The sequence below is a fragment of the Diabrotica virgifera genome, chromosome 6 (assembly GCF_917563875.1).
Source record: "Diabrotica virgifera virgifera chromosome 6, PGI_DIABVI_V3a".
Classification (NCBI taxonomy): Eukaryota; Metazoa; Arthropoda; class Insecta; order Coleoptera; family Chrysomelidae; genus Diabrotica; species Diabrotica virgifera.
The window spans coordinates 130,565,853-130,592,164 of NC_065448.1; the positions used below are offsets into that span (position 1 = coordinate 130,565,853).

At 34.4% G+C, this 26,312-nt stretch overlaps 1 protein-coding gene and 1 long non-coding RNA gene across 2 annotated transcripts in view; one reads left to right on the forward strand and one right to left on the reverse strand.

Moving 5' to 3' along the window:
• The window catches only part of LOC114337088 (glutamate receptor ionotropic, NMDA 2D-like), a 646,411-nt gene that overhangs the window by 388,024 nt on the left and 232,075 nt on the right, over window positions 1–26,312 (reverse strand). The gene's annotated exons all lie outside the window — the stretch shown is intronic.
• On the forward strand, window positions 23,545–25,026 carry LOC126886024 (uncharacterized). Its single transcript, XR_007698549.1, has 2 exons — window positions 23,545–23,748; window positions 24,215–25,026. It is a non-coding gene; the product is annotated as an uncharacterized LOC126886024 (long non-coding RNA).

A 26,312-nucleotide genomic window follows, 5' to 3' on the forward strand; every position in this document is an offset into this window, starting at 1 on the left:
AGAGATAGGACTTGAGGATTAGAAAGTAGTTGAGAGGAAGGACTTTTCTTATTTTGTATAGCAAGCCAGTGTGCCAGACTTTATCAAAAGCCTGCGAGACATCCAAAAAGGCTACAGATCAGTATTGCTTCTCTTCTAAGGCTTTGTTTATGGAATTGGAGACTCGATGAATTTGCTCGGTGGTAGCATGTTGTTGTCTAAATCCAAACTGGTGGTTGAGTATTAGCTGCTTTTCTACAAGGATCGGCTGTAATCTGTCTAGTAAGAGTTTTTCAAAAACCTTTGACATCACTGAAAGTAGACTGATAGGTCTATAGGACTTAACTTCTTCTACAGACTTGCCTGGTTTGGGTATTAAGATGATTTGTGCCACTTTCCACAAAAGGGGATAGTAACCAGTTCTTAAGATTGCGTTAAAATTCTGTGTCAAATATTGCACGCCTTCCTTGGGAAGTTCTTTTAAAATTCTTGCAGTGATTATGTCGAACCCTGGGGACTTTTTCGGATTCATATCTGTTTGGATTTTGTTGAAAACTTGTTTGGCTGTGACTTTCTTCAACGGTGCTTCTAGTTGGTATGGATATTCTAAATACAATTGAATATTATCTTCTACATCAGAGTTGTTGTTTCGGGAATGTGGTTGGAACACTTCCTCCAGATATTTGGCAAAGACTGTAGCTTTTTCGTTGTTACTTTTAGCCCATCGTTCGTTACTGGCCCGGATAGGCGGATTAGAGAGTTGTGGTCTGTTAATCTTTCGTGTTGCCTTCCATAGCGAGTATTCAGAGGTTTCCGTGGCAGATAGATTTTGTAGATATCGTTTTATGTCGTTGTTTTTATTGTTGTTTAACAAAGTTTTTAGTCGCGCTGTAGCTTGGTTTAATCTATTTTGAACCTGGGGTGCGCGGGTTCTTTGCCATACTTTCCTTAGTCTTCTTTTCTCTGCGATTTTTTCTTTTATTTCGTTGGGTAAATCTTTGTGTATGATTGTTCTTGGTTGTGTAGGTGTTGACTGACAGCCAGCTTCCTGAATTATCCTATTTAATTGATTCACTGCTTCGTCAATTTTGCCATCCGATTTTAGTGGGACCTTTAGGTCCAGTCTCTCATCAATGATAGCCCGAAATTTAATCCAATTGGTATATTTACTACTTAGATATGGTGGAGGTTCTGTTTCGAGGATATTTGTGGATATCATGACCAAGACAGGAGAGTGGTCGGATGAAAGATCGAAACAAGATTGTCCTGTCTGGGATTCAAGTGGTATTCATTTCGTCACACACAAATCAACCAAGTCCGGAATTTTGTTTGTGTCTGTGGGCCAGTATGTGGGTTCGCCAGTAGATATGTATTTAAGATTGTTGGTTTCCATTGCCATGTATAATTGCCTACCTTTCGGGGTTATTAGCCTGGATCCCCAGTGAGTGTGTTTTGCGTTATAATCGCCGCCTGCTAGAAACCTGTTTCCAAGTGTGTTGAAGAATTCTTGGTATTGATTTTTGGCTATAGTATGTCGTGGTGGACTATATATTGCAGTTACTGTTAAGGGACCGTTCCAGTCTTCTATGCTTATACTTGTTGCTTGTATATAGTCTCTTTTAAACTTATTTAACTCGTGGTGTTTTATAGATGACTTAGTTATGATTGCAGTTCCTCCATGTGCAGTGCCATCTGGATGTTTGGTGTTATATATTGCATAGTTGGGAATTCTCTGATAGCTTCTATTTGTAAAATGTGTTTCAGATATTAACATTATGTCGATGTTGTGTATTAGTATAAAAGCTTTAACCTCTTGAGCATGATTTGTTAGCCCTTTGGCATTCCAAATAGCGATTTTTAAGAATTTGATAATTTTGTTAATTTAGTGACGACGGTGGTGAGAAGATTTAACAGTGTACCCATTTGTTCCATCAAGACTTTTAACATATTCTTTAGTTCAGCCATGTCATTTGAGGCGGGAGTATTGGTAGTAGTTACTTCTGTTTGGTTTGTATTACTATTCGTAATTTGTTGTGAGTTATTAACGATTTGGGCGTAGGTAACTCCTGCTTGGACATGTTGTGCATGATTAATTGGCATGCTAGGCCTGGGTCTAATCGTTGGGAATTTTTTCGTTTGTAGCTCCTTGTATACCCTGCAACCTTTGTAGTTTGCTGGGTGGTCTCCCTCGCAGAGGGAGGGTAACACTTGACGTTGGTACTTCTTTCTTTATTAGTGCATTACACTTTACATATCGTTGACATCTAGAGCATTGTGGTATCTCTCTTTTTTGGTACGGTGGTTTAATTTTAATCTTATGGTTTAATAGGAACTCAATGTCATATATATATTTCTATTATTATCGGAAGGTTCCAGGTCGACGAAAAATAGTGATAGCTGATCTTTAGTTTTAGGGAGTTTGATGTTCCAAATGTTTCTAACAGTGTGGCCTTTCTCTTCTATTTCCCTTTTAATAAGATTTTTGTCCATCGAGTAATGCATGTTCTTAAGAACAACCCTGAAACTGCTCTCGTTTTTTATTTGATAAGTATGAAACTCTGTCTTTTTTTCCGATAGGGTTTTTGTTATTGTACTATAGTAGTCAGCAGATTTTGGCTGAAGGTTAACTTGATCGGAGCTAAGAACTTTTAATTCGTAATTATTTTCAGCAATTTTGTTTAGTAATTCGATAAGTGGGGGTATGTGTTTAACCCCCTTAATAAATATTGGAGGCGGTTTGGCTATTTTCTCTTTTTCACTTGTGCTTTCATTGTCATTTATTTCATCATCTTTTGACTCGCTATTTAGTGCCTCGAATCTGTTAGAAGTGGTAGTCGGCGAGTTCAGCCAGTAATCGTTTATTTTTGTTTGCTTTTCAAATCTTTTGTCTGGACTAGTTCGATGTCTTTTGTTGGAGTTTTCGACTGTTTTCCATTCGGTTTGATTTAATGAGGTGGAAGGTGGGTTAGTATATTGGGGTTGCTTTAAGGGTTGAGAGTAAGATGTGTTTAATGGTTGAGAAATTTGCATATTACCTTCTAATTGTTGATCAGTGCACGTTTGGTACTTTGGAGCGCACGCCACTGGCTGCTGGCTACTACCCATTGCGTCGCATTGCATAGGTTCGTTAGATTGCAGAATATTCTGATTAATCGCCGTCGAAGCGGAATCCATTTTCGTTTTTTGGGTCCCATTAACAATCGTTTAATTTGTTTCACCACAAAAACTGGATTTATATTTTTGTATTTATATTTAACTAAAGATAAGCAGACTTGTAATATCGACTGTCTCGTTCGAAATTCAAACAAAGACTACTTAGTAAAGTTGACTTCATTTTCTTTACAAAGAGACGCTAATTGTATCCAAACGTCTGAAAGTCCCCCCGGGGCCACTAACTAAAACCCTTTAAAATAATGTATCACACGCCAACCCTTGTCTGTCAATTTTAAACTGCTAATTCTTAACCCAAAAGCGATAAAGGAAGATAAATAATTTTATTCAGAAGTGTAATTTTTTAGAAATTAAAATGGATCGGCTAAAATTTTTTTTCTTAAAATTTTATCGTTCATTGTTATAATACATATAGAAATATTTCATAATTTTCAACTTTGCATTATAATAAAAATATACCTACGCGTATCAGTATTATCCAGCTTAATAATTATTGCGTTAATAAAGTTTTAATCCAGTCACAAACAATGTGATTTATATGATTTATTTTTGGCATAATACATTATACTTCTTCTTCTTCTTCTTCTTCTTCTTCTTCTCGTTGTCCTTATGCCCTATAAGAGCGTCGGACTTTGGTATCACCTATCCATCTTTTACCCATTTCTTCCACGCCTTCCGGTCTCCTGCCATTTCCTTCATCTGTTGCACTGTTTTCCCTCTCTTTGTCCCGATTTCCTCGATTTGCTCCATCCACCCCTTTCTAGGTCTGCCCCTTCTTCTTTTCCCCTGTATTTTGGCATCTGTCACCTTCTTTACTAGTCTGTTCTCGTTCATCCTAGTTATATGTCCAAACCAATTCAGTTTTCTTTTTTCAATTTTTTTTTCTATTGGTTCCTGGCTTAGCACGTTTCTGATGTTTTCGTTCCTTTCCCTGTCCATCTTCGTCTTTCCAGCTATTTTTCTCAGATGCTTCATTTCTGCTGCATTTATGGCACTTTCATGTCTCTTATTTGTGACCCATGTCTCGCTTGCATATAGAAGAGTTGGTGCTGTGATTGTATTATATACATGTATTTTTGTTTCCTGGCTGATTTCCCGTTTTCCCAGTATCGTATTATTAATCGCATAGTATATTTTCGTAGCTTTCTTTGTCCTATTTGCAATTTCTAGGTCTAGCTTTCCGTCATTTGATATTATCGTTCCCAGGTACTCGTAGGCCGTCACCCTCTCCAATTCTTGTCCTCTACAGAACACTCGTGTTTCACCTCCAATCTCGTGCTCCTGCTGACCTATTTTCATCGTCTTGCATTTGCTGATGTTTATTTCTAATTTCATTTTCTCTATTTCCTCAGTCCATACATCAATTAGTCGTTGCATCTTTCTCGGGTTGTCTGCTATGAGAACGTTATATAATTGTTGTATAATACATTATACATACATTCTAATATAGCCGTTATAATATAAAATATCGGTGGTTTGGGAAATGTAAATATATATTTTTTTAACGTTCCCAAAAATGTTTATATTTCATCAATCGCATATTCGAAGTAATTTTTTGTTTAAAATGGACCAATATTTTAAATATAGTTGATATTACAAATACTGGTATTTCAACTAATTTACTGCATTAGTTAATTTACTCAAATAAAATCATCAAATGAAAAAACTACAGTAACAATATACACTTATTACAATCATATAATTTATAATATGTATATGTTTATATGAGATGGATGAATGGCGAGAAATGGGAGAGGCCTTTATTCGACATTTCGAATAGAAAAAAGGCTATAAAAAATAAAAAAAAAAAAATATGTTTAAATTGTTTCGATTTAATAATTATTGCAATACAGTATTGACGAATAAATATTATATTTATATATTATACCATGTCTATCTCTGACAGGGTCAAATTAAAAGACGTTATCCATCTATTATACGCAAGAGAGGTACCTCTACAAATAATTAAAACGATCCAAAGTATCTTTTAGAACAACACCATAACAGTAAAAGTAGAAGAAGAACTAACAGACCCACTTAAAGCTGGCAATGGGATAAAAAGGGGGATTCTCTAAGCTCTCTATTGTTTAACCTGATGACGGATGAAATAAAAAAAAAGAATGTGTGTGTGTGTACTTTGTACGCACGTAAGAAGTTATACTTCTATTATTATGATTTCAACGAAATTAGTATATTTAACAGGTTATTTGTATTTTATTTAAATATTAAACCAACTTTATTTACCTACCACTTTTAAAATTTTTTTATTAAAACGAAACCAAAAACATATAAAAAAAAAACATGAATCGTGCGGGATTTGAACCCGGAACCTCTTGATCCTCGGTCACACGCTCTACCACTGACAGCTCTTTTGCTTTGACAGGTTACAAGATTTCTCATATACTGAGCAAATGAAGTATTCAAAAATACTTTGAATACACAGTACAACCTCGTTAATCCGGACCTCATTCATCCGGATGTCCGGATTATCCGGATCAATCCGGAATGAAAAAATAAAAAGAATAATTTTGATAATTGTATGTGCATACCGCATTATCGTCATTGCATGCATTGAAACTTCATACAGAATTAAAACAAAGGAAGATCAATGACATTTTTGTAAATAAAAACTAATGCTCGCGTAAATCATATTGGTACCGTGCATGTTCGGCAAAGCGACCTTTATTTCTACGGTCTGTACTTTTATTCGCACTTTTAATTATATTGGCCAATTATATTAGTCCTGGTTGCTGGATAATGGTCAAGGCCATAGTCCAAAAAAAATAATAAAAAGAAAAAATAAGATGCAGGTTATGTTATGCAAACGTAAACAATTGTATGTAGTAAATAAAATTAGTTATTAAAATGCAGTACTGCAAGCAAAATACAATTAATTATTAAATTTACCTTTATATAATTTACCATATCATATCAATATTGTGGAGCAATATATAATTTTTCTGCTTCAATGACAGAAGGTATGAAATATACGCCAATTTGACAATTTCAATTGACAATATGAATTATTTAACATAGTTGCAATCATAGATATAACAGAATAGATCAGGCTAGTCATATGCCACTCAATGCATCGGGGTGTAACGCCGATATCAAGTACGGTGGTCTAGCTATCTTTGTCTGTCGTGCGAGTGTGAGCGTATCTACCAAGAGGTGGGAATAACGGAACGACAGTGACACAGAGGCGGCGGTCATCATATGCTAGAGAGAGAAAGCTAAGCGCCGGTAGAGAGAGATAGATAGACCACCGACCCGAACTGTTCCGCGTTACGCTATTTTTCGAACTGGCCTAATCTATTCTGTTATATCTATGGTTGCAATATTTCTCCGCGACTCGCGCACGGTCGTTTCTCGTTTCCCTTCCAAGTACTTGCACACCGCGAATAGGGCGTAAATATAGTAAGTTATCATTTCACATGTAGTTTTATTAACCCTATTATACAGGGTGTCCCGGAAAATAGTGCGTTCCTTAAAGGTGTGGGTAGAATGCACCATTTAAAAGAAAACTTTCTTATAAATTTTTTTTCTAAAGTCATCTGTTGCCACAAAAAATTAAAATAATGTATTTTACTAAAATTTACATTTGGCAACACGGCAGTTTTATTTATTTTGACACAGCTTAGATAAAAATATACAAATTGTAAACACAAACAGTCATATCATAATCACCTGTAACCCCAGAATAGGTACATCCTATTGTTGTGATATTGTCATGATTTCGATAGCGAGTATCATGATATTATGTTAATTACGTTTAGTGCAAGATTTACAGCAAGGCTATTTACCTCCAAGTAAAATAAGATCTTCAGAGAACCCGAATTTCTGTGTAAAGTGTTATGTGCAGATAAAGTTTATTTTTACGAATGGTGTGTTTAACTTTCGTGGTTGACAAAAGTATGAATTTGTGGGCTGGGAATATTTTTTATAATCATCTAATTGAACCATTCGAACTTCCCAGAAGATTGAATGCAGAAATGCAGGTACTCAAATGTTTGCAACATGTTCTATTGATGCTTCTTGAAGACGTAGCTTTATTGTAATAAAAAATTTTTATGTAAGTTAAAACACTATACAAACCTTATTTATTAGATATTTAATAAACACAAATATTATGCTGTTTTTCTATTACTGTTATCAGTATTTTATCAATGTATATTATGCCTATGATCGATGATTCATGATAGTTGAGTTACAGTAAAATTATTTTAGCACAGAAGGAACGCAGCGCTGCCGGCTGTATTTGCTTTTCTGTGGACATTAATCAAATGCATTAAAATTAATAAATTATTTTTTTGAAAACGGTTGACTTAACAAAAAAAATTTATTAGACTTTTTTGCTCTAAGTGGTGCACTTAGCCCATACCTTGAAGGAACGCACTATTTTTCGGGACACCCTGTATTTTCGGACTATCCGGATTTTCGATTTACCGGATCGCTCTCGGTCCCAGTTAGTCCGGTTAAACGAGGTTGTACTGTACTTACTATTACTAAAAAATATCTTATTCCCGAGGAAGGCAAACCCAAAGACACAAAAATTATAATAAATAATGCATTTACTTAACACTAATATATCCTTTTATATAATATAATATGACTTATTTGTGCTGACAGCGCTAATACATACATCTTGAAAGATTAGCAACGAAATACATACTGTCTGTGTGCGCATGCGCCCGGCATGTGATAAAATTTTACTCTCAATCCTAAAGAAGTATAACTTCAAAAAGGACTTAGAAAAGGTTACCAAATGGGAGAAAAATAACTTATAATAATCTGCCATGAAGACGATGCAATACTAATATCTTAAAGTGAAGAGATGATTTTAATGTATGCTGTACCGCTTTAATATATCTGCCAGAAAATTGAACATGTCGATTTCCACAAAAAAGACAAAATGCATGGTTTTAATAGGAAAATAAACTAAGATGTAAATTATAGCCGGACGGTCAAATACTAGAACAAGTGATGGGTTTTAAATATCTCGGCATCACATTATCTAGCTATGGAAAGATCGAAACAGAAGTGAAAGATCAACTAAATATAGTGAATAGAGCCTAAATAAAATAATATAGAGAAATAAAAATATCGGAAAAAAAAATGAAAAGCAGGATTTAAAACTAGGATTTAAAAACAGTAGTCAAACCGATAATGACATAGGTGGCAGAAGCACGACCTGACACAGACAGGACAACAAGAACACTAGAAACGGCAGAGATGAAAACTCTTTGCAAACTCGATAGAAAGACACTATGAGACAAAGCGAGAAATACAATAAAGGTGCAAGGTGGAAAACATTAATAACTGGGTAAGAAGCAAGAGTAGATTGGAATGACCACATAAGCCGAATGACAACAAAATAGAGTAGTAAGAATAGCGACGGACGGATCTAAAATAGGAATACAATCAGTGGAAAAACCACGAAAACGATGGAATATCAACTTACTCGAGGTACACTGAAAAAGCAGGTAGTTGTGTCTACATAAAAAGAAAAATAAGAAGAAGACGTTCTTTAGTTTTTAATAAATATGATAGGGCTAATCCAATTGAAAAATCAGATTAAGAAAACAGTTACAGATAACATCAAAAAAGAAAAGTAGTATGGAATCTCGAAAAACGAAATGAAAACAAAAGCTCTAATCAACAACGGAATCTTGTTTCAATCAATTTCGATCTACAGGCTGTAGTAGAAATTTCAGATTCATTGGACAAATATTATATTATTCCCTAAAATTATGGGTCTACAATTTGTGTCTATATAAAGCAGCATTACCAAAAGTAGCTTACGGGGTCAGAAATTAACGGTAGACGAAGAAGTTCTGTAATAGAAAATATTATACTCCACTACTTATCAAAATGAGTCCCAGTGAAATAAGTGTATTTTCTTATACCTGCTCAGAACAGTATCGTAATCAGCATTTTATAGCCTAACTATTATGAGTTGTTTAAAAAAACATATTCTTTAAAAATGATATTTTAGAGTCGCGACATTCCTAGATGGAAGCTAACTCTATAATTCTTCTTCTTCACTTGCCACTCCTAGCGGAGATTGGAAATCATCATGGCCACTGGGCCATGATGATTTCCAATTGGAAATCATCATCAATCAGCGTGCCTAAAAAGTTCAATCGAACTACACCCGAACCATTCACGTAGATTGCGAAGCCACGATATTTTTCGTCTTCTCACATTTCTTCTGCCCTTAATTTTGCCCTGAATGATATTTCTTAAAAGTTTGTACTTTTGACCTCTCATAATGTGCCCCAAGTATTTCATCTTTCTAGTTTCTATCTCATTCATAATTTCGCATCTTTTGTCTAAAGTTTGGAGTACTTGCGTGTTAGTGACGCGGTCCATCCATGATATTTTAAGAATACGTGTATAGCACCACATCTCGAATGCTTCGATGCTTTTTATGGTCGACTATTTTAGTGTCCAACCTTCAACTCCTTATAACAGTGACAACAGAGCAGCATTCGTATTCGTAACTTTATGTTGATATCACGATTGCAAATGAGTTTACGCATCCTATTAAATACTGATGTAGCAATTTCTATTCTGCATTTAATCTCTTTTGTTTGATCAGTATCGTCTGTGATTCAAGCACCTAGATATTTATAACCGGACACACGCTCAATCGCCGCTGTATTGTCTATAAGAAGATTAGCTCTGATGTTCTTTGATTTCGCGATTATCATAAATTTATTTTTTTTCAAATTAATTTTCAAGCCGTAACGGTTACAGTATTAATTGAGACTGTAATTACTAGTTTTGATGGGAAATAAGACACCATTTTACTAAAAAAATTATTTTATTAACGTTTCGAAGTCCAAATCGGATGCCGTTTTCAAAATACAAAAAATATTAATGAATTAATCAAAAATGTTGTTGCTTAGTAAAAAATACTTCTAATAATTTATTTAATCTGACTCATTTATATCGGAAATTCAGAAATATATTTTACATTTTAAAGTAGAAGACTATTGCCTATATTTATGAGTTGCGTTCCTGGAACGACTTTACTGAAAGATAGTTCATTCGATTAGATGAAATCAACCTCAACTCAAGAATATCCGTCACAAAAAAAATCATAACCTCTGATCTGTCTTTAAAAAGGCAACCACATGCAACGGTGACAGTAAAATTCTCGGGTTAGAGATTCCATAATAAATCACGAGGGAAAAACCAGGAAAAAACCTCGTGATACTATCGCGACATCGTGAGTATTTAATACTGACGATGTTGTTTACTCTCAAAACTAATACCAAATTCTGACCTTAATATGTACTTACATATTATGTTATTTTAAATTATAAATAATATTAAAAATTCATAGACATACGGGGTGTCCTGAAAAATAGTGCGTTCATTTAAGGTATGGAGAGAATACACAATTTAGAAAAAAAAGTCCTATACCATTTTTTTCTAACGTTAACTGTTTCCAAAAAAGATAACATTGTTTTTCATATGCATACCTGTATTTTAACGTTTGAAAATTTTAATTAACTGGCAACATCGTACGCACTACGGAATAATAACAGATACAGTCGAATCTGCTTATTGGAATAGCCTTCGTATCAAACAAAGGTATTCCTATAACCGGGATATTCGAATAACCGATCATTAGTGGCTAGTGAAACCGTTTCGGGACTTCAAATTTCTATTCTTTAAACCTGGATATTCCTATAACCGGTATTCTAATAATCGGGTTCCACTGTAATAAGAACTCGTTTGTGATTGTGATTAACAGTATTTAAAATAATCCAACCTAATAGTAGGTACTTATGTATTTACTATTTGTTTACTAAAATTATTTTCTATTAAAATGTATTGAAATACCTATTGCATAATTTTAAACGAATTACACATCTTTTAAAATAAAAACACAACTTTTAACTGAACTAGTATTATATATTTAGTAAGGTTTAAATGTGTTGAATGCTGAGTCTTGCTGAGGGCTTTAACTGAATTACATAGTTTACAGTGGAACTTAAATACCCCAGATAATGTCTCAGTAATTTGTTTACTTGTGAACTGAAATAATTAAGTTGTACTTACTTGAAAATATTATGCTTTTTCTCATGAGGATCTTTCAGTGCGTCACAGTTTTTCGATTTCTTTCTAACGCATTAAATTGGATGTGACAGAAAAAAACGCACGTCGGTGATTACATTTCGTCGGTGACATTTATAACATTTATTCTAGTTGTCAATAGATGGCGTCATAATCGAAAATAAAAGAATTTGCGAATATGTATATAATATATCTACGAATATAACCTGAAGAATTTATAAGATTATACAAATCAAAGAAAATACCATTTCATAAATGCAATAAACACAATTGATTTGTTTTTTTGCCAAATTGCAAATAAAATGTGATAACTGTCAGATTTAACTAAAATGTCATGTCACTAAAATGTATATTATCACGGACTTACATTTTTTTCTATCATTTGTGACGGACTGAAAAATGCTCGTGAAAAGAAGCATATTATACCGAATAGATGTTCCAAGTAACCCACTTTCACAAACACCATTCATACGACGAGAAATACCAGCACAACATTTTGAAAGAAATTAATTATAGTATGCCTCTCCATTTAGCGATCTGCCATAAATAATCAACGTAATAACATAATAGGTAATACACTCACGATTCGAAAACATTTTCGGCATTGACATTAAATAGGATTCTTTAAAACTATCTGTCTTCTGTCTATTTACATGGGACTGTCTATGCTTAAATTTGCGTACCGCACATAGTTGTCAGATTTAAATTTGCATACCAAAATGTATTTTAATTTTTTGGTCAAACGGTTGTATTTAGAAAAAAATGTTAGAAGAGTTTTTTGTTCTACATGGTCCTTCTACCTATACCTTTATGGAACGCACTATTTCCCGGGGCACCCTGTATAAATAATACCAAAATATAAAATCTGTACGAGCTCGATATGTTACTGACTGACTAATCCTGGTATTTTCTTTCTATTGACTTCCTCGTTTAATATGGGTAACCATATCCTATTGCATTCTACCGAGGAACTTGCGACACAATTGGTTGAATTTAGCATAATTAGAGACGTTTCTTTGATTTTTCCCTTTTTACTCTGTTTCTTTCAGGACTATACTTAAATGTCTCCACTAAACTCTATGTTCATTATCCCATGCCTGTTGACATATTTGAGATCTATCAAATTCTCTATTTTTAATATAAGACTGATGTTGACTTATTCTAACCTTTAGTGGTCTTGATATCACCTAAATAAAATTGTTCGCATCCACAAGGTATTTTATAAATATAATTCTTTGTTCTTTCTTGTTCACTGTTAGGTTTAGTTTCAGATAGAATATATCTCAATGTGTTTGTTGTCTTGAAAGTTGTTGAAATGTTGAATTTATTTCCTATTGTTTTAAGTTTCTCGGATAGTCCTTTTATAATCTGGTATTGATATTTTCCTCGTATTATTTCTTGTGAATGCTATAGGATCCCGTTCTAAGTTGTTCTGTTCCATTCGATCCAATCTTGACAATTCCTTATTTATAAACGATAAAGGATAACCATTTTTTAATAACACATATGTTAACAATTGTTTTTCTTCTAAGAATGAATTTTCGTTAGAACAAGTAATTTTGGCTCTATCATACAAGGATTTAATGATTCCCTTTTTAACGTTAATGTTGTGATTTGATTTGTAATTGAGATATCTGTTGTTGTGTGTTGGTTTCCTATACACTTGAGTCTCATATCCAGTATCCTTCTTTGAGACCAAAACATCGAGGAAAGATAGGGTGTTATTATATTCCTTTTCCATTGTAAATTTTATTGTCTTTTCTTGATCGTTTATAATATTTAGGAATATATCCAATAATTCTGATCTATGAGGCCATATTGAAAACACATCATCAACATATCTCCACCATATATATAGACTTCAGTGGAGAGATTCAAGTATAGTCCTGAAAGAAACAGATGGTAAAAAGAGAAAAATCAAAGAAGCGGCTCTAATTATGCTAAATGAAACCAATTGTAAAAGACTAAGTTTTCACTCTAATGGCATATAACATATCCCACCAGAATGAAAACAATGGGAACCTTCTCTGGTTACACCTCCGAGGCTTCTACAATTTGCAAGCCATACGGATGCTGAGACTAAGGAAGATGAGGGAATTCTACAATTTACAATTCACGTCACATCTGCTCAGCGCGGTAAAGTTCCAACGAGACTGGTTCCCTTCATACTCCACACAGAGTAAATGTAAATCAAAAATGAATAACCATTTTCAATTTCGTTGCAAAACGAAAATACAGCCGAACCATATTCCAGTCCAATCAGAGAGTGCTGCAAGCACCTCTACCGGTTTCGAAACTCATTAGTCTCTCATCAGGAGGCACATATGCTGCTCTCCCTGATCCAACCAAAACAAACCCCAGCGTGCAGTCCCGAATTGCAACGAACGAAATGGCATAGATGCCCTAGCGGCAACTGCTAGCAAAAGACTAAGTTTTCACTCTAATGGCATATAACATATCCCACCAGAATGAAAACAATGGGAACCTTCTCTGGTTACACCTCCGAGGCTTCTACAATTTGCAAGCCATACGGATGCTGAGACTAAGGAAGATGAGGGAATTCTACAATTTACAATTCACGTCACATCTGCTCAGCGCGGTAAAGTTCCAACGAGACTGGTTCCCTTCATACTCCACACAGAGTAAATGTAAATCAAAAATGAATAACCATTTTCAATTTCGTTGCAAAACGAAAATACAGCCGAACCATATTCCAGTCCAATCAGAGAGTGCTGCAAGCACCTCTACCGGTTTCGAAACTCATTAGTCTCTCATCAGGAGGCACATATGCTGCTCTCCCTGATCCAACCAAAACAAACCCCAGCGTGCAGTCCCGAATTGCAACGAACGAAATGGCATAGATGCCCTAGCGGCAACTGCTAGCAAAAGACTAAGTTTTCACTCTAATGGCATATAACATATCCCACCAGAATGAAAACAATGGGAACCTTCTCTGGTTACACCTCCGAGGCTTCTACAATTTGCAAGCCATACGGATGCTGAGACTAAGGAGACTAATTGTAGAAGCCTCGGAGGTGTAACCAGAGAAGGTTCCCATTGTTTTCATTCTGGTGGGATATGTTATATGCCATTAGAGTGAAAACTTAGTCTTTTGCTAGCAGTTGCCGCTAGGGCATCTATGCCATTTCGTTCGTTGCAATTCGGGACTGCACGCTGGGGTTTGTTTTGGTTGGATCAGGGAGAGCAGCATATGTGCCTCCTGATGAGAGACTAATGAGTTTCGAAACCGGTAGAGGTGCTTGCAGCACTCTCTGATTGGACTGGAATATGGTTCGGCTGTATTTTCGTTTTGCAACGAAATTGAAAATGGTTATTCATTTTTGATTTACATTTACTCTGTGTGGAGTATGAAGGGAACCAGTCTCGTTGGAACTTTACCGCGCTGAGCAGATGTGACGTGAATTGTAAATTGTAGAATTCCCTCATCTTCCTTAGTCTCAGCATCCGTATGGCTTGCAAATTGTAGAAGCCTCGGAGGTGTAACCAGAGAAGGTTCCCATTGTTTTCATTCTGGTGGGATATGTTATATGCCATTAGAGTGAAAACTTAGTCTTTTGCTAGCAGTTGCCGCTAGGGCATCTATGCCATTTCGTTCGTTGCAATTCGGGACTGCACGCTGGGGTTTGTTTTGGTTGGATCAGGGAGAGCAGCATATGTGCCTCCTGATGAGAGACTAATGAGTTTCGAAACCGGTAGAGGTGCTTGCAGCACTCTCTGATTGGACTGGAATATGGTTCGGCTGTATTTTCGTTTTGCAACGAAATTGAAAATGGTTATTCATTTTTGATTTACATTTACTCTGTGTGGAGTATGAAGGGAACCAGTCTCGTTGGAACTTTACCGCGCTGAGCAGATGTGACGTGAATTGTAAATTGTAGAATTCCCTCATCTTCCTTAGTCTCAGCATCCGTATGGCTTGCAAATTGTAGAAGCCTCGGAGGTGTAACCAGAGAAGGTTCCCATTGTTTTCATTCTGGTGGGATATGTTATATGCCATTAGAGTGAAAACTTAGTCTTTTGCTAGCAGTTGCCGCTAGGGCATCTATGCCATTTCGTTCGTTGCAATTCGGGACTGCACGCTGGGGTTTGTTTTGGTTGGATCAGGGAGAGCAGCATATGTGCCTCCTGATGAGAGACTAATGAGTTTCGAAACCGGTAGAGGTGCTTGCAGCACTCTCTGATTGGACTGGAATATGGTTCGGCTGTATTTTCGTTTTGCAACGAAATTGAAAATGGTTATTCATTTTTGAAACCAATTGTGTTGCAAATCCCTCGGTAGAATGCAGTACGATGTGGTTACCCATACTAAAAGAGGAAGTCAATAGAAAGAAAATACCAGGATTAGTAAGTCAATAGCATATCGAGCTAGTACAGATTTTATATTTTGGTAATATTTATATATCTATGTATTATTAATATTACTTATAATTTAAAATAACATAAACGTATTAGTTTTGAGAGTAAACAAAAGTAAGACCTAATACTCACGATGTCGGGATAGTATCACGAGGTTTTTTCCTGGTTTTTCCCTCGTGATTTACTATGAAATCTCTAACGCGAGTATTTTACTGTCACCGTTGTATGTGGTTTTCTTTTTAAATCACATGTTATGATTCTTTTGTGACGGATATTCTTGAGTTGGGGTTGATTTCATGTAATCGAATAAACTATCTTTCAGTAAAGTCGTCCCAGGAACGCAACTCATAAATATTGGCAATATCGTTTTAAAGTCTTCTACATTAAAATGTATAATATATGTCTGAATTGCCGATATAAATGAGTCAGATTAAATAAATTATTAGAAGAATTTTTTACTAAGCAACAACATTTTTGTTTAATTCATTAATAATTTTTGTATTTTGAAAACGGCGTCCGATTTGGACGTCGAAACTTTAATAAAATCATTTTTTTAGTAAAATTGTGGCTTATTTCCCATCAAAACTAGTAATAATAAAAATGCCACAAGAAAATAGCTTCAGAACAACAATAAGGAAACTGTAGTAGTAAAACATTTATGGTAACTTTAACCAGCTCTATTTTAGAGCAAATGTTACATCTGATGATCTGCTGTTAATAGAAATCTGGTGACAACTATTATAGACTTTATACTCCAGGGTAATAAGCTAGAAATAGACCATGTTCGGGACACTCAAAGATCCAGGTAGCTGACTACTTTTTTAGTTATTGTATACCTATAGGATGAAAACCTACCTGTTTCCTGCCTAGAGTTCGCGTCCGTTTTTTAATTATTAAGAATTCAGTGCAAAAATCGCGATTTTTTCGATTTTTTGCACCCCATTCAAAAGATAAATAGTTGACATAAAATTACAAAATTTAATTTTTTAGAACATTAAAAAACCTTCAAAATGCCGATTTTTTAAAGTCAAAAAGTTAATTTGGTGCCACGGAAACTGCAAAATAAGTGAAAATCGTTAATTGTTAATAACCTTTACTAAAACTACCTTAGAACTTTAGTGTTTTACCCAAAGTTGGGTATTGGGGTACTTAACAAACCCTAAAAATTTGAGACCGATGCATTAATTAGTTTAAGAGTTATTCTAATTGTTTATCACAGAGACCTTTACTTTGCAATAACATAAGACAGAAAATAATGAAGATAGGACAATTCTGTATATGCCAAACGAGAGCAGAAAACTGATACTATCAAAATGTACTAAAAAACGATAAAAAATTTTCTAATATAGTCAAAAATCCTAATGCCAAATTTGTGAAATTTTGTAGTTTAAAAACATTTAGAATAACTTTAAAAATATTGTCCGTAGAAAAAGTCATTTTATATATTAGAAAAGCTGGTATTTTACAGGATTTTTTAAAAATGCAGTTCAATTGGTGACTAGTCGTGGTAAGTGAAGGGGGAGCGGGGAGCCAGTTCAAAAACTAAAAAAATCAACTTAAAACTACTATCATTTTCTATATCTCGGGATCTACTGAATATATTTTGATCGTTCTTTTTTTAATTTGTATGTAATTTTTCTGTACATTACAAATATGCAATTTGTCTAGACATTTATTAATTAATAAACAGTCTAATTTCTTTAAACAATTTTTGGAAACATAATTTTTTCCCAAAAACCCATGATTTTAATCATACTATCCCTATTAATCATAGAAAAAGTTAAGGTATACTTTATAAATAAATTATCTTCAATAAAAAATTATCTAATTAAAATCATTTATTTATTAAAGTGTACTTTAACTTTTTCTGTGATCATTATGATACTATGATTGTTGAAACTTTATTATATAATCCAAATTCTAATCTTTGTTTTATTACGCCCCTAAAATTATGTCACATTTAATACACGATTTTGGCCTTCTTAAAAAATCTATCTCAAAAAATGAGTGACAATTCCTAAAAAAAATATTTGTCAATGTTACATATATTTAAAAAACGATAGCTTTTTCAATTATAATAGTTCATAATTAAGTCCAAATTAATATTTGGGACTTTTTTGTACAATATTAATTCTCGATGTGTCTGGCGTAAAAGCTAAACTTAGCTTTAGTAAGTGTAGTCTTTTTAAATAAACCAATTAGGAAAAAGAAGTAATTTATTCTACAACCAAGAGACGGAGAAAACGGTTTGGGAATTAATACCAAAGCGATACTTCTTCATTTGGCCTACATCGAGCCGGATTTTTGACCAGCATAAAACTTATGGAAAGTTCTTCAAGATTATTTGCCGACACAACAACAAAAGGATATACTGGGTGAGATAAGTCCATTTATATACCCTTTGTTTCATTATTCTATTTGGCTATCAGTTATTCAAAGACATAATCAATAAATTCTGTGATTCAAAGACATTTTCGTGTTCCAATATCTTTAATAAAAATGGATGAGTTCAAAAAATATAGAAAAATTGCTAAGTCTTCTCTTACTCGTATGTCTAACTGGTTTATAGCCAAAAGAGACGTAGAATTAGATGTTACCCAGTTCGAGACGCGATTAAGTAGACTTCATTTAATATTTCATGATTATGAAAAAGCACAAAATGAAATCGAATTCCTTGCATCAAATACAGGCAAAGAAGAAAAAGATAGAGAGTTTACAGAAAATCAATATTTCAAACTTGTAAGCGATTTGACCGCTTGTGTTAATAAACTAAAAGCTGCACCTTCTCAGATAAGATCTAGTTCATCCAGTGAGGGTTCTTGTAGTGCTCCAATAGCAGTTCGTCTTCCGGATATAAAAATTTCACAATTCTCAGGTCATATTAGAGACTTTCAATCGTTCATCGAGCTCTTCGATGCGCTCATAGTGAAAAATGAGACATTAACAGATGTCCAAAAACTTGTGTACTTGAAGAGTTATTTAATCGGCGAAAGCCTTCAACTTATAGCTTCATTACCGATAATTAATGAACATTTTGTAATCGCGTTAAATATTTTAAAGAAGGGATACGAAAACAAATTCGCCATAATAAATTCTTATTTGCAAGCAATTTTTGATTGTAATAATGTTTCTAAATGTAAGTCAGACACATTAAGAGAATTAATCACTACAATTCAAAAGAATATTTTGTCACTAAAAAATTTGAATTTAACTTCCGAAAATTTATTTGACTTAACACTTATATTCATTCTAAAAAAGAAGTTAGATTTTCAATCGGCTAAGGCATATGAATCTGAGAGGAATCACGACGAAATACCTACTTTAAATCATTTCTTAAAATTCTTAGAAAAACGTGCAGTAATTCTGGAAAATGTTGAAATTTCTAGTCCTAAAACTACCAGAAAAAATTTCTCATCTCATTCGACAATGCATGAGGCAACTTCAAATCGCCAATTTCAATTAATTTGTATCTACTGTAACAAGGAGGGCCATAAAATTTACACTTGCTCTGAGTTTAAAGATATATCTCATTCCGCCAAATTGCAATTTATTAGGGCAAAGAATTTATGTATAAATTGTTTGGGTAAACACAATTTGAAAGAGTGTAAATCGTCTAAAAAATGTTCTTTTTGCTCCAAGTCACACAGTTCGTTAATGCACATAAAAATCGGCGAAAATCAACATTCTCCGCCAATGACTAGTAGTAAGCGTCATTCACATTCTCTATATAATAATGGTTCAAATTCTCAACCTAATAGCTACGCAGGTAACCATAGCTCTCTAATCTCATCTAATAGTTCTTATTTAGATAATACTGCTCATGTTCAAAATGGTAATAATTCATCTTCTCATCTCGATAGTAATTCAAATTTTCAAACCCGTTCTCTGGATATCCAACCAGTACAGGAAAATTCAGGAATAACAAATTTTCAAGGTCCTTCGAGAAATTTTACGGAAAATAACCCTACCGCAAATAATCATTCAGCGAATCACTCTGTTCAGTCAGTAAAAAATAGTCATATTCTTCTGGGTACTGCAAAAGTAACCTTACTTGGTAAAAACGCTAATTTCTGCATAGCGAAAATTCTTTTGGACACAGGATCCCAAAATTCATTTATCGTAGAGAAGCTTGTGAACAAGTTACAATTAGATACGTATAACAAGTCAGTACATATATCAGGAATAGGAGGGAGTGGCTCGACTTGTACTAAAATGTCAAATATAACCATATTTTCCAATTATGATAGTCGAAGAAGTTTTCATTTTTCAGTAGTTGTATTACCCGAGATTACTTGTGCTCTCCCTCAATCAAAAATACTAGTGAAAAAATTAAATATTCCGGAACAATTCTTTCTAGCAGACGACGAATTTTTTAAGCCTTCTGAAATTGACATTCTAATTGGTTTAGATCTTTATTACGATATTATTTTACCTAACTTCGTCAGACTTGGCAAAAATCTTCCAGTCTTACAAGAGTCTCACTTAGGTTTCGTGGTAGCTAGTACAGTTCCTGATCATTTTACTGTATCCAATATATCTGTTACAGACAGTAGTTCAGAAGTTTTAACTGAATCTAATTCACTTCTTTCCACATTACAATTAGACAGTCGTTTGAAAAAATTCTGGGAAATCGAGGAAATTCCCAATAAATTATATCTTTCAGAAGCTGATGAGGCATCTGAAAACCTATTCCGTTCTACAACCAAAATTTTACAAAATGGTAGATTTCAAGTAAGTTTGCCGCTGAAATCACCTTCAGAAAATCTAAAGTTAGGAAATTCTTATTACATGGCCAGAAAGCGTTTCATTTCTTTAGAAAATAAATTTAAAGCTAATTGCAACTTTTATCAAGACTATAAAAAAGTTATTGATGAATTAATTCAACTTAAACATGCTCATTATGTACCCCTAACTCTGCTAAATGCCAAATCTGAAAATAAATATTTTATTCCGCACTTAGGTGTAGTTAGAGAATCCAGTTTAACAACGCGTTTGCGCGTTGTCATGGACGCCAGCGCCAAAAGTTCCTCAGGGTATTCCTTAAACGACGTGTGTTTAAAGGGATATCAGGTCCAGCCAGAATTGTATGACATTCTATGTAGATTTAGACTTTTTCCTTTTGTATTCACGGTAGATATTAAAAAAATGTTCCGACAGGTCCTCGTGAACCCGGAACAAACTTTTCTTCAAAACATTTTATGGCGAGAAAACCCTGATGAAGACTTTAAATGTATCCAACTCGATGTTGTAGTTTTTGGAACCAATTCAGCCCCGTTCTTGGCAACAAGGGTTCTTAAAGAAATTGCTTGTCTAAACTATTTAGAATTTCCTCTTGCGTCTGATGCAATTCTGAATCAATTCTATATGGACGATGGCCTTTGTGGTTCATATAATCACAACGAACTTTTCAATTTACACTCTCAATTAAATACCATCTTAAATAAGCATGGGTTTGAGTTGCATAAATATTGTTCAAATAGTGATTATTTTCTTAAAAATATTTCCAAAGACATTTCGGAAAATCAAAAAGCTGATTATGACATAAACATAGATGAAGTCCCAAGTAAAGTTCTTGGGCTAAAGTGGAGTACAGCAGAAGATACTCTTTGTATTTCCGTGCCTCAAGAAATCGTGCAGGGTCCAGTTACCAAAAGAAAAATACTTTCTATCTTAGCTCAATGTTATGATCCGTTAGGCTTGATAAATCCTGTTATAGTAAAAGGTAAGATACTGATGCAAAAATTATGGTTCAAAAAGTTTCATTGGGACACCTTAATAAACGACGCTTGCATTCTTAAAGATTGGCACAATTTTATTGAACATATCCCCTTGCTTTCACAACAAAAAATAGCTAGATAATATTTTCGTCCGAAAACTATTAGCAAAATAGAAATTCATGGCTTTTCTGATGCAAGCATAGAGGCTTATGGTGCTTGCATTTATTTTCGAGTTCTTTATTCTGACAATGATATTTCTTCTACTTTAGTATCTTCAAAATCTAGAGTCGCCCCACTTAAATCAATTACCATTCCAAGGTTAGAACTTTGCGCTATGCTCTTGCTGGCGAAACTTGTAAACAAAATTCTACAAGTCTTCGAAAATAAATTAGAGTATGACTCAATAAATTTGTGGACCGATTCTCAGGTCGCTTTATGTTGGTGCAGGGCACACCCTAGTAAATGGTCAGTGTTCGTATCGCATAGAGTTGCTCAAATTCAAGAACTGACGCAAAATTGTCAGTGGCGATACGTTAAATCAGCTGAAAACAGTGCTGACATTCTATCACGCGGTTTATCAGCCAAAGAAATTCTGGACAACAAGTTGTGGTGGTCCGGTCCTGCTTTTCTTCTTAATCATTCTTTAGAATTCTCTGATGAACCCCCAATAGCTGATCAGCTAATTACAGAGCACAGAAAAACTCGTTCCAATATACTCACAAACGTCAACTCAAAACCTCCTTGGGAACAATTATTTCAAAAATTTTCTTCTTTTTCTCGATTACGTCGTACTATCGCATATGTACTCAGATTTGTCAGTTGTTTAAAAGAAAACAAACAATCTGATCCCCTCACTGTTGAAGAATTGGACCAAGCACTATATTTTATAGTTCGGCAAGTTCAGCTAACCAATTTTTCTAAAGAAATTTCCGAACTTTCTGCAAACCAGCAACTATCAAATAAACAATTATTATCTTTAAATCCATTTCTCGATGAATTATCAATGCTGAGGATCGGCGGACGGCTTTGTAACGCCTCCATTCCCTACCAACAGAAACATCCCTTTCTTTTGCCACCCCATAATCATACGACCTCCCTCATACTAGAGTACGAACATAGGCGGCTCGGGCATTCTGGTGCTCAAACCGTTCTGAGCAATATTCGTTTACGTTTTTGGCCCCTTAATGGGCTTAGAGAGATCAAAAAAATCATTCTAAATTGCAATATGTGTTTTCGATTCAATAATCAAGTCTGCCAACAGATTATGGCAAGTTTGCCCTCTGATCGTGTAAATGTTTCTAGACCATTTCAGAAAGTTGGAATTGATTTCGGAGGATTCTTTCAAATAAAATCCTCAAGGCTTCGTAAATCTCCACTCATAAAATCATACATTGCGGTTTTTGTTTGCATGGTCACCAAGGCAGTTCACATAGAGCTAGTTCTTGGACTGTCTACTGACTCCTTTCTGAACGCTTTAAAACGTTTTGTCTCGAGAAGAGGAAATCCGTCAGTGATCTATAGTGACAACGCCACCAATTTTTTAGGTGCAAAAAATGTCCTACATGAGTTGTATCAATTTTTCAAAACTAATAATAATGTAAATATTATCTGTGACTTTCTTTCACAAAATGAGACCAAGTGGAAATTCATTCCACCTCGATCTCCGCATTGGGGTGGAATCTGGGAATCCGCCATCAAAAGCGCAAAATTTCATATCAAGAGATTGGTGGGTAATGCTTTGTTCACTTCAGAAGAGTTTAACACTATTCTTTGTCAAATCGAGGCAATACTAAATTCTCGGCCCTTAGGTCCAGTTTCTAATGACCCTACAGATTTAACCTGCCTTACACCGGGACACTTTCTGATAGAGTCTCCTCTCACCGCTTATCCTGAAAAGGATCTTTCACATTTAAACGAACATAGACTTTCCACCTTCCAGCAGATTTCTAAAATTCAACAAGTTTTTTGGAAACGTTGTGTAGCAGTTATGCTACGGACCATTTAAAATTAATTACGATTTTCGATTCATTCAATTAAATTTCATTAAAAATACCCCTCTAGAAAATTCTTTGGAGACGCCTATTTAATCGCCTAGGTGCCTATTTTCGCAGCGAAGCAAGAGGAAAGCACCGCGCATGTTTCTATCGGATCGATACGAATCGATTTCCGATAACATTGAACATTGAAGATGAGTTGGTCAGGAAACGGCTCGAAGGACGGATGGCGCGCCGCTAGTGAGGCGATTCTCACTTTTAAGTGACGGGATTGAAACAAATTTTCGATGGAAATCAAATAATTAGAAGGAAATCAAGCGTCAGCTAATCCCATCTACAAAACTAGATAACCAAAAATAAACATCTCTTTGGACTTCTTCGCATAACAGAAGTGGATATTCCGGCGTGCCTGCCTTGTTTCAGTAAGTACATAATACATTTATCTCTCATTCCTTCCTTGTGAAATCCAATGCATCATTGTAGTTAGATCTTTCGGTAGATAATTTACCACATAAGTTTATATATAATTCATAGTATAATAATGATATTCATTCTCATTTGCAAAGGAACATTCAATCAAGGCCATAGTTTTTTTTAGTCCAAACCTAAATTTTAATATCTTTTATACCTGATCGTTAGGCTTTTTATTTAAGTTTTTTTATCTGTGATTTATAAAAAGTTTTAACGAGTATCTATACAGCCTTCTGTCACGCCCATCTAATGCGCACGTCCCTGTCATGTCTGAATTGAAGTAAACTTCAGAAATTTTGACATGACATATGAATACCTAACCTACCTAATATTCGATGTTTTTGTTTGGGCCTGTTCAATATGTACTGCTACTGTTCTTGAAATACATCATAACTAATTAAATAAACTTTATTTTAGATCCCGTAACTTAGTTATTTAGTCACACAACGTGACTCTATCACGTTAATTATGTACTAGTTAGATTGCTAGCCACTCTGTGATGGTTTATCCCTAGAGTGGGCTGTTTTTGTTGGATAATACACCATACCTGATTTTACTACAACCAGCATCTTCACCCAGGACCTTGCAGTAGGACTTACTCACCACAGCAGCCAACCAGCGTTAGCTTGCCAAAAGAATTCATCTCTATGGACTTGCAACCCTACTTTTAACCGGCTGTTGTGTAAAAGCTAAGTTTATTTACTTTTTCTGTATTTACTTTTGGGTAAGATATATTTGCTACATTGTAAACTTTTCGTATGCATACGATTAGGAAGAGTACATATATTTTCGTGATAGATAGGGTTTTAGGTTGTTGTTTTTTTTTTCTTTTTGATTCAGTATAAGTAGGAGTTAGTTAAAATAAATAAAATCAGGTCTTGTTTAATAATCATAAATAATTGTATCTTAAAATTTAATAGGTAATCGGGTTGTAAAATTTTGTCGCGGATTTTAAATAGGGAATACGTCTCGTAGGTTTTTTTTGTAAAATATATAAAGAGTCACTGACCAACTCATTTATATAGACCTTTTTGCTATTGCAACGGACTTTTGATTTGGATTTTGATTTTAATACTTTTGCTTGGCCAGTGATAGTGGATAATTGCTTGTTGAGTGGCCTTTGCGGTCCTATTTTATCTTTTCCCCATCCACTATCACTGTTATTACGTTGCGTTATATGTAAAGTGTTAACATTTAATATTTATTATTAATATATTTGTATGTATTAAGGTTGGTGTTTTATTTCAGTCTGTATTACCAGTATATAATATAGCAAGACAAGATCAGTATTTAGTATTTTGTATTTCAGGTGGTTGTAACCAGTGTCATAGAGTTCCTGTTGTTCGTTACTTCAAAATCTCGAACCTGTCCAACTTCTTGGTTCTGAGAGCCGAGTTGTTCGTTCGAGTTGGCGCCCTTTTTCTTCTTCTTTCTTTGTTGTAACTCGATATTATTTTATCTCTAGCATTCTTATCTATTTTCCTTCCATTTTTGTATTAATAGTCTCATTTTCTTCCTAGTTACTATCATTTCATTACCAAATTTTCTTCTTATATCTCTAAAGCCAATATTCGGTGTATGGAAGCTAGCCCGAATACTCATACTTGAGATTTAGTGTCTCTCTGCCCTTTTGATTTTTTTTCCTTCTGAGCTAAGCCCCTCTTCTTTTGTCTTAAATCTCTTATCATTTATTTTACCCATCTTTATTCAGTTCTTCTCTTCAAAAATCTCTATACCCAGAGTATAGAGGTTTCAGTTGGTCGGTTGATTACTTAAATCGCCTTCAGAACCGGCCTAAATGGGCTGAAGAATATTCTAACCTGCAAGTAAATAAACTAGTTTTACTCAAGGAAGATAATGTACCTCCAATGATGTGGCCGTTGGCGCGCATCATTGAAGTATATCCTGGTAAGGATGGCAAAGTCCGTGTGGTTAAGCTCCGTACGGCTTCCGGAGAGTTTATCCGATCCATTTCAAAGCTTTCTTTATTACCAAATCAAACTCAACCTTAAAACGACCAACATGCTTATTTCTAGTTTTGTTACATTCTTCCTAACACTTTGTTTTTTCTGTTTCTGTTACTGTGTAATTTAGTTGAAGCAGGGATGCTTCAACGCGGGGGAGAATGTTGAAATTTTATTATATAATCCAAATTCTAATCTTTGTTTTATTACGCCCCTAAAATTATGTCACATTTAATACACGATTTTGGCCTTCTTAAAAAATCTATCTCAAAAAATGAGTGACAATTCCTAAAAAAATATTTGTCAATGTTACATATATTTAAAAAACGATAGCTTTTTCAATTATAATAGTTCATAATTAAGTCCAAATTAATATTTGGGACTTTTTTGTACAATATTAATTCTCGATGTGTCTGGCGTAAAAGCTAAACTTAGCTTTAGTAAGTGTAGTCTTTTTAAATAAACCAATTAGGAAAAAGAAGTAATTTATTCTACAACCAAGAGACGGAGAAAACGGTTTGGGAATTAATACCAAAGCGATACTTCTTCAA